The sequence below is a fragment of the Camellia sinensis genome, chromosome 1, assembly GCF_055761805.1.
Source record: "Camellia sinensis isolate YWXY chromosome 1, ASM5576180v1, whole genome shotgun sequence".
Taxonomy (NCBI): domain Eukaryota; kingdom Viridiplantae; phylum Streptophyta; class Magnoliopsida; order Ericales; family Theaceae; genus Camellia; species Camellia sinensis.
Genome location: NC_138961.1, coordinates 202,406,626 through 202,419,744, shown reverse-complemented (window position 1 = coordinate 202,419,744; position 13,119 = coordinate 202,406,626). Strand labels below are relative to the sequence as shown.

The following is a 13,119-nucleotide window of genomic DNA, read 5'->3' as shown; positions in this document are numbered from 1 at the left end:
AATTTAGCAATTCAACTAGGGTTTTTTTCCCAAAATTTTCAAAGTGTCCCCAACCTATCAAAATACCAAACTTAGAACAAAGCATATAAAATGGAGTAGGAAAATCCCTACCTCGAAGAAAATAACCCGTATGGAGAAGATGGAGATGAAGACCAAAGACCAACGTGCTCCAAATCCCAAGTTTCTCAGATTAAAACGAAGCCCTCAACTCACTCTAACTTTTTAATAAAGGATCTAAGGTAGAAACTCACTCTAAGTAGATCAATCGTAAGAGAGAAGGTGTGTAGAGGGAGAGAGAGAGATAAAAACACTCCAGGGGCGGTTTTTAAAAAGTTATGAAGGAAAAGTAGGTCAAAAAAGTGATCCAAAAAGTGAAATCACGGACTGATATAATCGACTCTACGCTCGAGCGTAGAAAGCCCCGCTCGAGCGTAAGACACAGAATCACGCTCGAGCGTGAAGAAAGCCGCTCGAGCGTCGATTGCACCCTTCCAGAAGTTTTGCAGGCGCTAGCACCCGCTCGAGCGTCAAACTCCCCGCTCGAGCGGAGGAGCAAAAACAAGGGATCACGCTCGAGCGTAAAAACTACCGCTCGAGCGGAAGAACTGCAGAGCAAAATACTGGGAGATGGAAAATCACGCTCGAGCGTCAAAATTCCCGCTCGAGCGGAGAAGCAACAACGAAGGAACCGCTCGAGCGTTAAAACTTCCGCTCGAGCGTGAAGGCCAAAATCTGGGCATTACCTATTGGCATCAAAAATCAACCAACCTGTAACAGACCCGCCCAACACAACCTATACTTCAAATACAAAGAGATTAAAGGACAACAACAACCAATAAGTAATGACAGGATCCACGGAACCTAAGTCCGGATACAATAATTTAAAGAGAAAAGACCGGGGTCGCTATACGTGGTACCTTGGCTGACACTTTGGCATCACCTTGGCCACGTGTTGGCACTCAAAAATTATGTCCCCACAACTGCCCCATAGGTTCTATTACCTCGGCATCCTGAGGTGATGGAACCTATATCATTTATTCCTTTAATCATGACCCCGATTTAACTTCAACTTGTAAATTTTTTTAAAATTTCAACAAGTGTTAAACATGACCTCATTTAACTTCAACTTGTAAATTTTTCTTAAATTTCAACAAGTGTTAAACATGACCTCAGTTTAACTTCAACTTGTAAATCTTTTTTAAAAATTTCAACAAGTGTTAAACCGATCTTGGCTTGAAAATTCCAACTCTCAAGCATCATTCTCCAGCCCTCTGCATGGCTTCCACCTACTCCTTTGTGGACCTTATATAAAAAGTCTTTAACTTAGGCTGAGCTTTTCTCTTCTCGGACTTAATCATCTAGGCCGAGATATTGTCTTGTAGAATCTGGAATTTGTTCATTTTAGGTTGAGCTCTTCTCTTCTCGGACCTAATCATCTAGGCCGAGATCGTGTTTTTTGGGATTCTCCATGCCCGACTTCCCGCGAAGGCCGGTGAGAATGTCCCTTGGTCCCGCCATGCTGAGGGACTGCAGGAACTATTTTCTGCCCCCCTTTCTGGGCACCTTTCTTGGCCGCTGGAATCGGCGTATCTTGTAGCGGGAACAGTGGCTGCATGACGTTGTTCTGCATCAGGAAATTGACAACTGTTTGCAGGTCCGCCAATTTGTTCGCCATTCCCTTCATCTCGTCGTCCCTCCGCAGGCATCTATCTTTTCATACCTAGAGGTCGTCCTCGTTATAATACCCGCTTCGGTTCAATTTCTTCGGTACGCCGCCCTCCTGGCCGACATCCTTTCCTCCGTGATTCTTATCACGAGTCTCTTCATTGCAATTGTCTTCTTCGACGTCAAGGTCAATATGTTTCCCACTCTCAGTAGGGGTGTCGTCCCTAACCTTCTCTTTCTGTCTGTCGTTAGCCATCTATTCTCCTTTCTTTCTCACAGACGGTGCCAAAGTGTGTGTGTCAATTTCTGACCACACTGCCAATCAAGAACTCAGCTGGAGAACACTAGCAGAATAGATTAAGCCCAAACGACCTATCCCAAAAAGAAGAGATTTCGGCGGTGGTTCGTCCACCCGGGGGCACTCCAACGATCAAGTCAGTTATCTTAAAGATAGCAAAAGTGCTTAACTCACTATTTAGAGCATAAAAAACATACCTTAGACCCATGAGGGTGTCTCTCTTTTATAGCTAACGCAAACCTAGTCCCAATAGAAGCCTAGCTTCAATGAACTTAGAATTACTGCTAATCTTAGATTCCTAGTAGGATTGGGATAAACTCTCTAAGAGTCTTATCTTTACCCAAACTGAAGTCTTCTCCCATTCTAGGACTCTTGTCCCTTATCCGCTTATCTTCGGAGATAACCTCGGCCTAGCCGAGATCACCTCGGCGTCATGACCAAGACATGTGGCACCTTGGCTGACACTTCGGCGTCACCTTGGCCACGTGTTGGCACTCAAAAATTATGTCCCCACAACAACTATGATCATGATGATTAATTATGGCTCTCACTACTTGCTCAAAAGGTAGGATAGTTTATATAAAATAAAATACCACATGACACTGAATGTCCACCGATCTCTTTGTTTTGTTCCCTAGATTGAATCTAATTCATCAATGTGACTGAATCTAATTTATCAATTTGATAAGCAAAAAGAAATTCTTTTCTGAATCCATAGATAAAAACAAGGTTAAGAGAAATATTTTTTATTCCCATATTTTTTTGGTTTTATTTAATTTTCTCCTTGTCGAGGGTCTATGCACCCCTAGGGATTAGTGGGGCTTTGATCCAGACACACCAATGCCAATCCCAAAACAAAAAACAAAAAAAAAAAATTAAGAAAAATGTTCTAAGTTTGATTTTTGACAGGTCAGATGATTTTTTCCTCCAAAAGAGGAGGATTAATCTGAAGCAATTGTCAGTCCCAGTAGTTAAAAAAAACAACTACTCATAAGTCATGGCATGAATATCAATTAGTGCTGGTGGGTTTTTTCTTCTTGTTGGTGAAATACAATCCAACACAAAAGTAAAATTACCATCCAAAGCATTGAATTGGAAGGACCTGTACTGCAAAAATACCATTTCTATAGGATTTGTAAACAAGTAATAATTAAAAGGAGAAGCACACTAACAGAAGTGGAAGCAAAGAAAAAGCAAGTTATGGATTCAAAGTTAGTAATGTAATGTAGGAACCACTTGTTACTTTATAAATTCTAAGAGGGAATAATAGCTTATGTTAATTTGGAAATTGTGTCATACTAGCTTATTAAACAGAAATAGCTTTAAATAAGCTAGACAAACGGATTGTTTAGAATTTGAGGAATTGGTACTTTTAACTTTTACTTTCTAATCATTAGATTTTAACTTAAAAAAAACCTACCAAACTGGGGCCATTGTCAAGGAGTTCGGATCCCCTCCTTGAGAATCCTCCTTCACTTCCTGCGTGCAACGGCTGAGATCAACCGTTGCACATCCAACGGCTATAAAAAATAAATAAATAAATAAAAAATTGAAATTGAAATTTCAGAAAATTCCTGCCCAAAGCTTTACACAGGTTATAGAGTATACACTGACTGTCACTCACTCTCACTCAGCCCGCTTGTTCTCCACCGAACCCACCCGCACCGGCGACCCACCCTTATCGGCGACTCACCTTCACCGGCGACCCACTCCCGACGACGGCGAGAAGTTCTCAGATCTCTGTAATCTTTCTCAAAGTGAGTGAATCTACTTGAACATTTGATTTCGGTAATCTTCATCCAGAAATATGATAATTTTATAAAATGATTTCCTTTCAGAGCTATATTCAGTTATTTGGAATGGTAATGGTATTACATAAAAATCTGATTTAAATAAAATGGTATTAGATTATATTCAGATTTCGGTATTAGCTATACACCAGAAGTATTAGATTAAAAATCTGAATATAGCTCAGAAATTTTATAAAATGGTATTATGTTCAGATTTTTGGCTATCATGATGGTGAAATAGCTCTGAAATTTTGTGAAATAGCTCTGGTAATCTTCTTTGTTCACCGATCAAGAGCTCTGAAATAATTATAATTGTCAAAGAAGATTACCAGAAAAAATTGATTGAACCAACTTTATATATATTTGGGTTTGATTTGTGAAATACCTCTGAAATTTTATGAAATAGCTCTGAAATATCTGTGAGAAATATCTTTGAAATTTTATGAAGTGGGTTTGATTTGTCCACTGCATACTAGATTGAACCAACTATATTGATCGAACCAACTATATATATATTTGGAAGATTTGATTGAATAATATGATTGTCAATGATCTAAATCAAGTGTTTGATTGAATAATGTGAATCCAAGTCAATAAAGACATTTAGAGCTAACAGTGTGGAAACTGTTCATGGAGTTTTCAGTTTCTGACCTTAACATTAAGTAAATTGATTTGTTCTTAAACATTAATTAATAAGGATGGAAATTAATGGTGAAAACAATGGTGAAGGAAAACCTGTGTTCACAAATATGTTGTTTGGCTGCTAAGAAAACAATGGTGAAGGAAATTAATAAGGATGGAAATTAATTGTGTTTTATCACTTCTCCAATCTGCTACTGTGTGTTTTCTTTTTATTTAATTTTTTTTTTCTGTAGCAGATATAAACACTGGAAATGTTCCACATTTTGTTAATTGTTGCTGTGCCAAAGGTTGTTGTTCATGTTGCTGAGAAAAGTTGATGAAATTGTGCTGAATTTGCAGTTGTAGTTGCTGAAATTGGGCTGAACTGTGTGCTATGGCTTGCTGAAATTCTGTTTTGATCTCTGTTATCAATTATATAATGTTGTAAGGGGTTCTAGTTGTTTGTGTTCATAGTTATCCTTGGTGGTGCCTCAGATTTGAGGAGTGAGGTTGTTTCCCATTTCATCTTTGTTTTAAAATCAATTTCCTATTTCATTTTTGTTTTCCTATTTTAAAATCAATTTCCTATTTCATCTTTGCTGTCTTTTGGTTAATTTTTCTTAGTGATCAGGAGAGTTATTGAAACGCAAAATGAATACAGATTGCCTAATTTTGTTTTCAAGGCCTAGATAGGTATTGTATTATATAACTAACATTCAAAATTTTGGATAATAGCCAGCTTATGTGGAATCAAATATTATTAACAAATGTCTCCAATCTAAATTAAGGTTCAGGTATCACAATCAAAAGAATTTGTTCTTGTTTTGTGTGTGAACATGTATGAGGTTGAATTTGGTGTGAATACATTAATGTTGGGACTTCTGATGCATATCTTGAGATAGATATGCAAATGCATATCTTGAGATAGATATGCTGTTTGGGTGTGAATACATTAATTTGTTCTTGTTCTTGTTTTGTGGAAAAAATACTATCCAAATGCATATCCATTGCAGCGCCGAGATTTCACCAAAAATGAAATAAATCTTCAAGATGAAGGTGGCCACCGAAATAGAAATCATAATCGTATCTGTTGCAATGGATTCAAAAGGTGTAATTCTTTAACACTTTTGAACTTGTAACTAAATCAACATTTCATTGAGGCATTTAAACAAACATATCAAATTCACGAACAACTCAACCCAAAATTCTACAGAGGCATCCAACCAATTAATCAAATCCAATGTTCAATTGGTTTACAAAGACAAAACATGGTTAAGTGTACATTATGCTTGTCTGAGTATGGCAGCATCATTTGCAGAGATATTATGCTTCTATGCGTATGGCAGCACATTTGCAGAGATTATTCTTCTACAAAATCAATCACATTCTCACCACTCAATTCTTGAAGCCTTGAGCATGGTATTGGTGGGTAATGATTTTCCAGCATAACATATAACTGCAGCATAACCTCAGTAGCAGAACAGATAATAGATCAACACAGAACAGATAACATAGGCTACATTGACAGCACAACCTAGATCATACACTAAGCTCAAAAACCATTTCAAAGTACATCTAATAACTGAACTTGGTATCCATACACAGACCACACACAGACCACTAAGATCAACCCAGACCATACTCAAAAACCATTTTAAGGAAACAAATATATAACAGCAAAGTACATCTAATATCACAGAATCTGAAATCACATTATACACAGAATCTGCTCCTTCATTCCTGGAGGCTAACACTCACATTATGAAATAAGAACTTAAGCAACATAATAACACACGATAAAAAATTGTTTCAGCACTTCAGCAACAATTAAAAACTGTTTCAGTAGCAGCACTTAAGCAAAAAACAGTTTCAGCAGGAGGTCTTCGGCAGCACTTTCAGCAACAGATAGGCAGCAGCAATTAAGAAAAAAATGGATAGCAACACATGGACATCAACACTACATCAGTTTCTTCAGTTTCAACAGCAACACATGGACAGCAGCAGCACATGGACAACAACACACATGAAATATATCAGCAACACATGGACAGGTGCTGTGTTTTGTTAATGTTTATGAGCTGCTATTGTAGAAATTTGCACTGAACAAAGATGAACAATCAGTTTAATGTTTATGAATAGTTTAAGCAGTGAACAAAGATGAACAATTAATGTTTATGACTAGTTTAATTAATGTTTATGAAGATGAACAAGCAGTGAACAAAGATGAACAATTAGAAATATTATATTCCTCTTTCAGTTAAACCAAGCAGTGAACAATCAGAAATATTATATTCAGTTTAATTAACAATCAGTTAATTTGAGGATGAAGATTACCAGAAATATTATAAAATCATTTTATAAAATTATCACATTTGATTTGTGAATATAAATCATTTTATAAAATTATCACAATCAGAAATATTACATTCACAAACCAAACCCAAAAATTTCAGAGCTATAATTATCAAAGAAGATTACCAGCTATAATCAACAAATGACTGGAAGAGGAAGAGTTCAAGAAGATGACCGAAATCTGAGAACTTCTCGCCGTCGTCGGGAGTGGGTCGCCGGTGAGGGTGGGTCGCTAGTGCTGGTGGGTTCGGTGGAGAAGAAACGGGCTGAGTGAGAGCGAGTATATACTCTGAACTCCTCTGTATAAGCTATATAATGCATTGGGCGGGAAAATGAAAGTTCCAATTTCATTTTTTTTTTTTTTAAACCGTTGAATCTGCAACGGATGATCTCAGCCGTTGCAAGGAGGGAATGATGGAGGATCCTCAAGGAGAGGATCTGAACTTGGTGTGCAAAATTTGTAAATGCAATAACAAACACCAAGACAATATAGAAACATACAGATCTAATATCAACATCTCTATGGAGAAGAAGAAAAAAAAAAAAATTGCAAAGCAAAAAATTACATGCCAAATGGTTCGATTTGAGAGCTGATATCACTTATATAAAGCATGAGAACCAATATCCAAAGTCCAAACAACAGATTTCTCATGCCTAATATCATTTTCACAGAGTGCTCATGCCTAATATCCAAAATCAAATCATTAATGTTATGTTTGGTTGGGGGATTTGAGGAGGAATTTGGAAAGGGAAATGAAAAAGGTAGGTGAAATGAATAAATCATACCTATATTTCACCTAGTTTCACACACTTTTTCCCTTTCCTTTTCCAAATCCCTCCCCAAATCCTCTAACCAAACACAGCGTAAAAAAACGGTGTGATGGTGGAAACTATTTCATAAACCCATCTCAAGAAATAGAAATCTTTCAAAAACCCATTTCAATCATTGAAGAGAAGAGATGCTATAGAAATTAAACCGTTTAAGAACCGAAACCAAATAATTTCAAAACCATTTGACTCATAGACAAACAGATTTCAAGAAATAGAGAGTAGAAATGGAAGTTTTGTTGCCTGTGATAGGATGAGATCAAATGGTGTGATGATGGTGATCCAGTGATCCTCCGAAAGAGAGAGAGGGTGAAGTTTGCACAAATGTTTTTTGCCAGAGATGCTCTCTTTGACACAATGATGGAGAAAGAATATGGAACAGTAAAGAGAAGATGAAAGGCGGTCCACCGAATGGTGCAAAAGACAATCTCAACATTTGGTTGAAACACCTGCCTAGTGATGAGTCCGGATCCTCCGTCGCTGTTTTGTTGGAAAAATTGGTTAATATAGGCATATTTTGGGCCAACTTTGAGCCCAAAATTGAGTGGGCCCCAAATGTCTTTTGGGGTGGGTCCAAAGAGGTGAAGTGTTCCTTGCCGCATGGCAAGTCACACAGTGAAGACGGTTCGTCAAAATCATTTATAAGTGAATGGGAACATGACGTCGTTTTCGGGTTCGTGGAATAGGAAATTTAAGGAAGTAAATGTGGGTTTCTTTGGAAAGGGTTATGCCACATTGAAACTTTAAGAGAGTTTATTTGTGTATATAAGCTCTCGCTTACAACACTTGGGTTGGGCTCCAAGGGGCATCCCAAGTTTGTAGAAGGGAGGAGTTATGGATAAAGTGAACCATAGCTCAAACCACCACACACGCACGCGCCGCCGTCCGGGTGTGGGTCGGGTCTAACATTAATTTTTTTGACAAAATTTATTTAAATTTTTTCAATAAATTCTTGCAAGAAAAATTAATTTGAAATTTGAAATTTGAATTTGAAATTCAAATGAGCCCAAACTGTTCTTCCAATCTGTTCATAATCGGACGGATTTAAATCTGCCCAAGCAGATTCAAACAGTGTCATACAGCAGTTCTGGGCAGTTAGATAACTGCTACAGTTTGGATATCTGTTCAAATTCAAATATGAATCTGTTGGACAGACTCACACCTGTTCGGACAGGAATATCTTGCCTATAAATACCTACTGTTCCAGCAGTCTTGGAATTCGAAAAATCAGTCTGCAAATCCCATCTTTTGCTGTCCAATTTTGCTCTATTACATATATTTTTCATATATAATTTTAGGAATAAATATTCAAAGAGTTAGAACACAGGTTTGGTTCACCGAACAATTTGTTTTGGAGTGCTACTACAAATTGGTTAAGATCATTGTATCCTGGGAGATAGACGCCACTCAACTGTAAGCACCGTAGCGGGGCGAATCTGTCTTAAGGACAGAGTGTCACACACTCGACTTGGTCTTTTGATTTTTATTTAGTTCGACAAAATAAATTCTGTAAGTTTTATTTTATTTTGTTTGAATTAATTTCAGTTTATTTTATTTACACAGAAGATTGTTTCAACATGTTTTCTGCCGCGGTTCCTGCGGCGGGTCAAAAACGGCATCGTTTTTGATTTTTTTTGTTTTTGTTTTTGTTTTTTTTTTTTGGGTCTCCCCTCTTTTCTCTTCTCTGTCATTTATTTTGTTCCACAACCCTCACCTAGCCTCTGAGAGGTTGCCTGAGTTCATCAAACAAGTTGTTGAATCAAATCTTTTGGAAATGTTTCTTCTTCCGAACAGCAGATGATTTGGACTCAACTTGGGTAGGCAAACACTTTGAAGCTTCTCTCTCCTCTACTCCTCTCTCTCTCTCCATTAACAATGGTAGAAAGTGCAGTGATTGGCATTACATAAAGATGTGAGAGAGAGTTGGACTCTCCTTTTCTTTCCCATAAAGAAATGTTTCTGTCTCATTTGTTCCATCCTTCCCATCTCTCTGTCTTTCCAAACCAATTTTTCAAATCAATTCACCACTTTCCTTTCCTCAGATCAAAACCCCTCATTCGCAAAAATCTGATACCAATGACCCTAAATCATCAAATCCATAAAACTCAAGAAATCAAACAACATAACAAACCCATTTGAAAAATCAACAACAAATCCAACTCAAGAAATCAAATATATATATAACATATAAAACAGGAACAAATGAGAATGATGATGAGGGTTGTGGAACAACGCTCGTCGCCGCCGCAATCTCGCCTTGCCGCCGTCGCGTCGCTACCGTAGTCATCTCCTTCGCCCTCGTTCTTCTTCGTCTCTCAGTTCACATCTCTCTGTTAGGTTAGGTTAGGTGGTGACAGAGAAGAGAAGAGGGGAGACCCCAAAAAAAACCCGAAAAAATAAAAAATAAAAAACGACGTTGTTGTCGTTTTTGACGTGTCGCAGGAGCCGCCACAGGAAATAGCAGCCGAGGATCCGCACTCGGCTAGGAGATATCTCCTCACTCAACTGATATTCTATTTGCACAAGGGCAACTAGGGGTAACCCGTGCTATGCACGAGATTTTATAAATTAAAAAAATATATATTATAATTATCTTGAAATAATTTAAGATTTTGTTTTGTGGTATACATAACATTTATAAGTTAACTTTCATGTTTATAACTTTTTAAATTATTAGTTTAAAAAAATTAATAAATATATATTTATATCAGTCTAATTAGTGCAATTTTAATCATTTGTATTAAAAAAAAGTAAATCTGATTAAATGAGTTATGACATACCTTTTCTTGTTATGAAAATATACAAATTTAAAAGTTATAATCAAGACAAATATACAATTTTATTGTTAAATGTGAAGTGAAGCGTTATTTAACAATAATTAATATGATGTTTCTATTATTAATCCAAAAATTATTAGTTATATTTCTTTTTATTTCAATTTCAAAACTAAAAATACAATATGAATATAATACATACATGGATTTCTAGTTTTTAATAATAAGAAGGTTTCAAAATATTTTCGAACTTTCATCATTTTCTTTTAATTTTTTTTAAGCTAATTTAATTTTAAATATGAATAAATTTTTTGATTTTATATGAATTACTTTAAGGTTTTCATTAAATTTTTATCAATTTTTAAAAGAATTCCATTCTTATCCCAATTTTTTTTTTCTTTTCACCAATTTTGATGGAAAAAACAATAATTTTCAACATTTCATCCTTTTAAATTTTTATCAAATTATAATTTGATAAAAAAATAGTAAGGGTAGAAGATTCTCTTAATTGGAATTATAATGAAATAACATCTTAAAATAGTCAAAGTTTGAGCATGTGGTTGGTTGAAATGTATAATTTAATTTATTCTCTTCTCATATTTGTATAAAAATTGACACTTATGATTACATCATTATTATGGAAAAAAAATTGAGGTGTCAAACATTTTCTATTTGTAAATATCCTACATATTAAAAAAAAAAGCGTACCTTTTGGATATGTGTTTGTCACTTTTGTTTTATGGACATAAACAGTTGATGTTTCAATTTAAAAATTTAAAAGTAAAAAAAAAAAATTTGAGTTTTTCAGAGATAAAAGAAGTCATCTAACTCTTCTATATACTATTTAAGATGGACGATTTAATCACATAAAAAATAGAAATTATATGTAGAGATTATCCCTATATATTATGTTATTATATACAACTATAACCGTAACAAATTAACTATAATATATATGCAAAATTATATTAAGCTTTTATTTTCAATTAATTGAATTATAATTAACAAACTAACAAATAGCTGTAATTGTATAATGGGATAGAAACAGGACATGCACCGCCAAGAACATATATAGTGGAGCCAACGATAGCGATTGAAGAAACAAACTGGGCCGTTGGTGATTGGGGTAAAATTGGATAGAGAAGTTCGTTTTCAGTCATTGTCGAATCATTCTTGATTACATACCAGTCATAGCCATTTGTTATCCTTACGCGGAAGTATATGGATGCATCTTTGGACAAATCTCTCAATCGCAGAGTGGTTGAGTTCGGCATCTCCACTCCAGCAAGGAAGTCTTCAATTGAAAAATAACAAATTCTCCTGGAAAAATGATATGCAAACAAAAAATTCATACAAAAAGTCCCACAACAATGATGTGGCAATAGCATTTTGGAAATTGTAAATCACTTTAATGGACTTAAAAAATACTATGGGTGTGTTTGGTTTGTGTTTTTAGATAAATTTTCAAAAAAAAAAAAAATTTGGGAGAGAGTTTAGAATTTTTTTGGTTTGTTTGGTTGTATATTTTGAAAATAGTTTTGGAGTTTGGGATGATTTGATATTTTGTTGTAGTTGAGTAGATATATGTAAGAGAAAAAATGACTGAAAATGAGAGATGAGAAAGAAAAAGCGATTGATTAATGTGTAGGGGAAAGAAAGTGATTTGAAAAAAAAAATTCAAAAATTTGAACCAAACAAAATTTTGAATTTTTTTTTTCAAAAATTGTATCTTGAGATACAAACCAAACAAACCCTATAACTTTTGTCTAATGATACAAAATTTCTAACTTCGTCACAAAATCTATAAATTGATCAAAACAAGTATAACTTTCAAAATTTAAATTTCTCTAAAGACCAAAAATCGTAACTTTGCTCACAAAATCTATAACATTGATTAGAAAAAATATAACTTTCAAAAATACCATAAACTTTTCTCTAATATCTAAAGACACAAAAATTGTAACTTTGATTTTCTAGTATGCATTCATTTAAAATAAAGTTTCTGAAATAAACTACAAGAAATTAAGATTTTAAAGACAAATTTTTAGAGACAAAAATAATTTGTCTGTAAAAATTATACTTTTAGAGACAAAATGAAAGAATTTAAAAATAAAATAAAATAATCATATTATTATATTTTTAAGACAAAATTATTTGGTTGCAAAAGAGTTAATGACTTTTTGCCTACAATTTTGATTCGTCCCCAATAAACTCAACTCATACATTATTTTATTTTATTTTCATTCTTTCAATTTCAATAGTCGGGACTTCATTTCGTTCTCCACACCAATCTCTCACTCTCTCTATCGAAGTCCTAATTTCATTGCTCTTGGTGGTTTTTTGATTTCAATCCCTCTCTCTCGCGATCGAATCCCTGATGGCTGTGAGCACAAACTAATCGTAGTGTTCTTCTGATCTCATTGATTTCAACAATTAAGGGATAACATAGCATCTCTCTCCATTGTGATTTCAGCATCCAGGTTCGATCGATTAATCGATTTCAGTCTCATTGATTTGGTTTTTGATTTCAGCATCCAGTGTGATTAATCGATTTATCGGTGTAGTGTTTGTGTTGATGATGTATTATCATAATATGATTCGTTTTAAATTCGCATTTGTGAGTGTTAGATTCGGTAATTATGGATATGAAATAGCCGTAATTGTGGAGAGAGAGACAAATGCAAAATTTATATTTGTGAGTGTTTGATTCATTTTGCATTTGTCACAAAATTTATATTTGTGAGTGTTTGATTCAAAATTACTTCATTTTGAAAGTAATATTGAATTCCTG

The 13,119-nt window shown here is 34.9% G+C and overlaps 1 long non-coding RNA gene across 1 annotated transcript; it reads left to right on the top strand.

Annotated features, from left to right (window-relative positions):
• Positions 1-3,528: 3,528 nt before the first annotated feature.
• On the top strand, positions 3,529-4,975 carry LOC114255981 (uncharacterized). The gene is made up of 2 exons (XR_003627022.2): positions 3,529-3,720; positions 4,632-4,975. It is a non-coding gene; the product is annotated as an uncharacterized LOC114255981 (long non-coding RNA).
• The last annotated feature ends 8,144 nt before the right edge of the window (positions 4,976-13,119 follow it).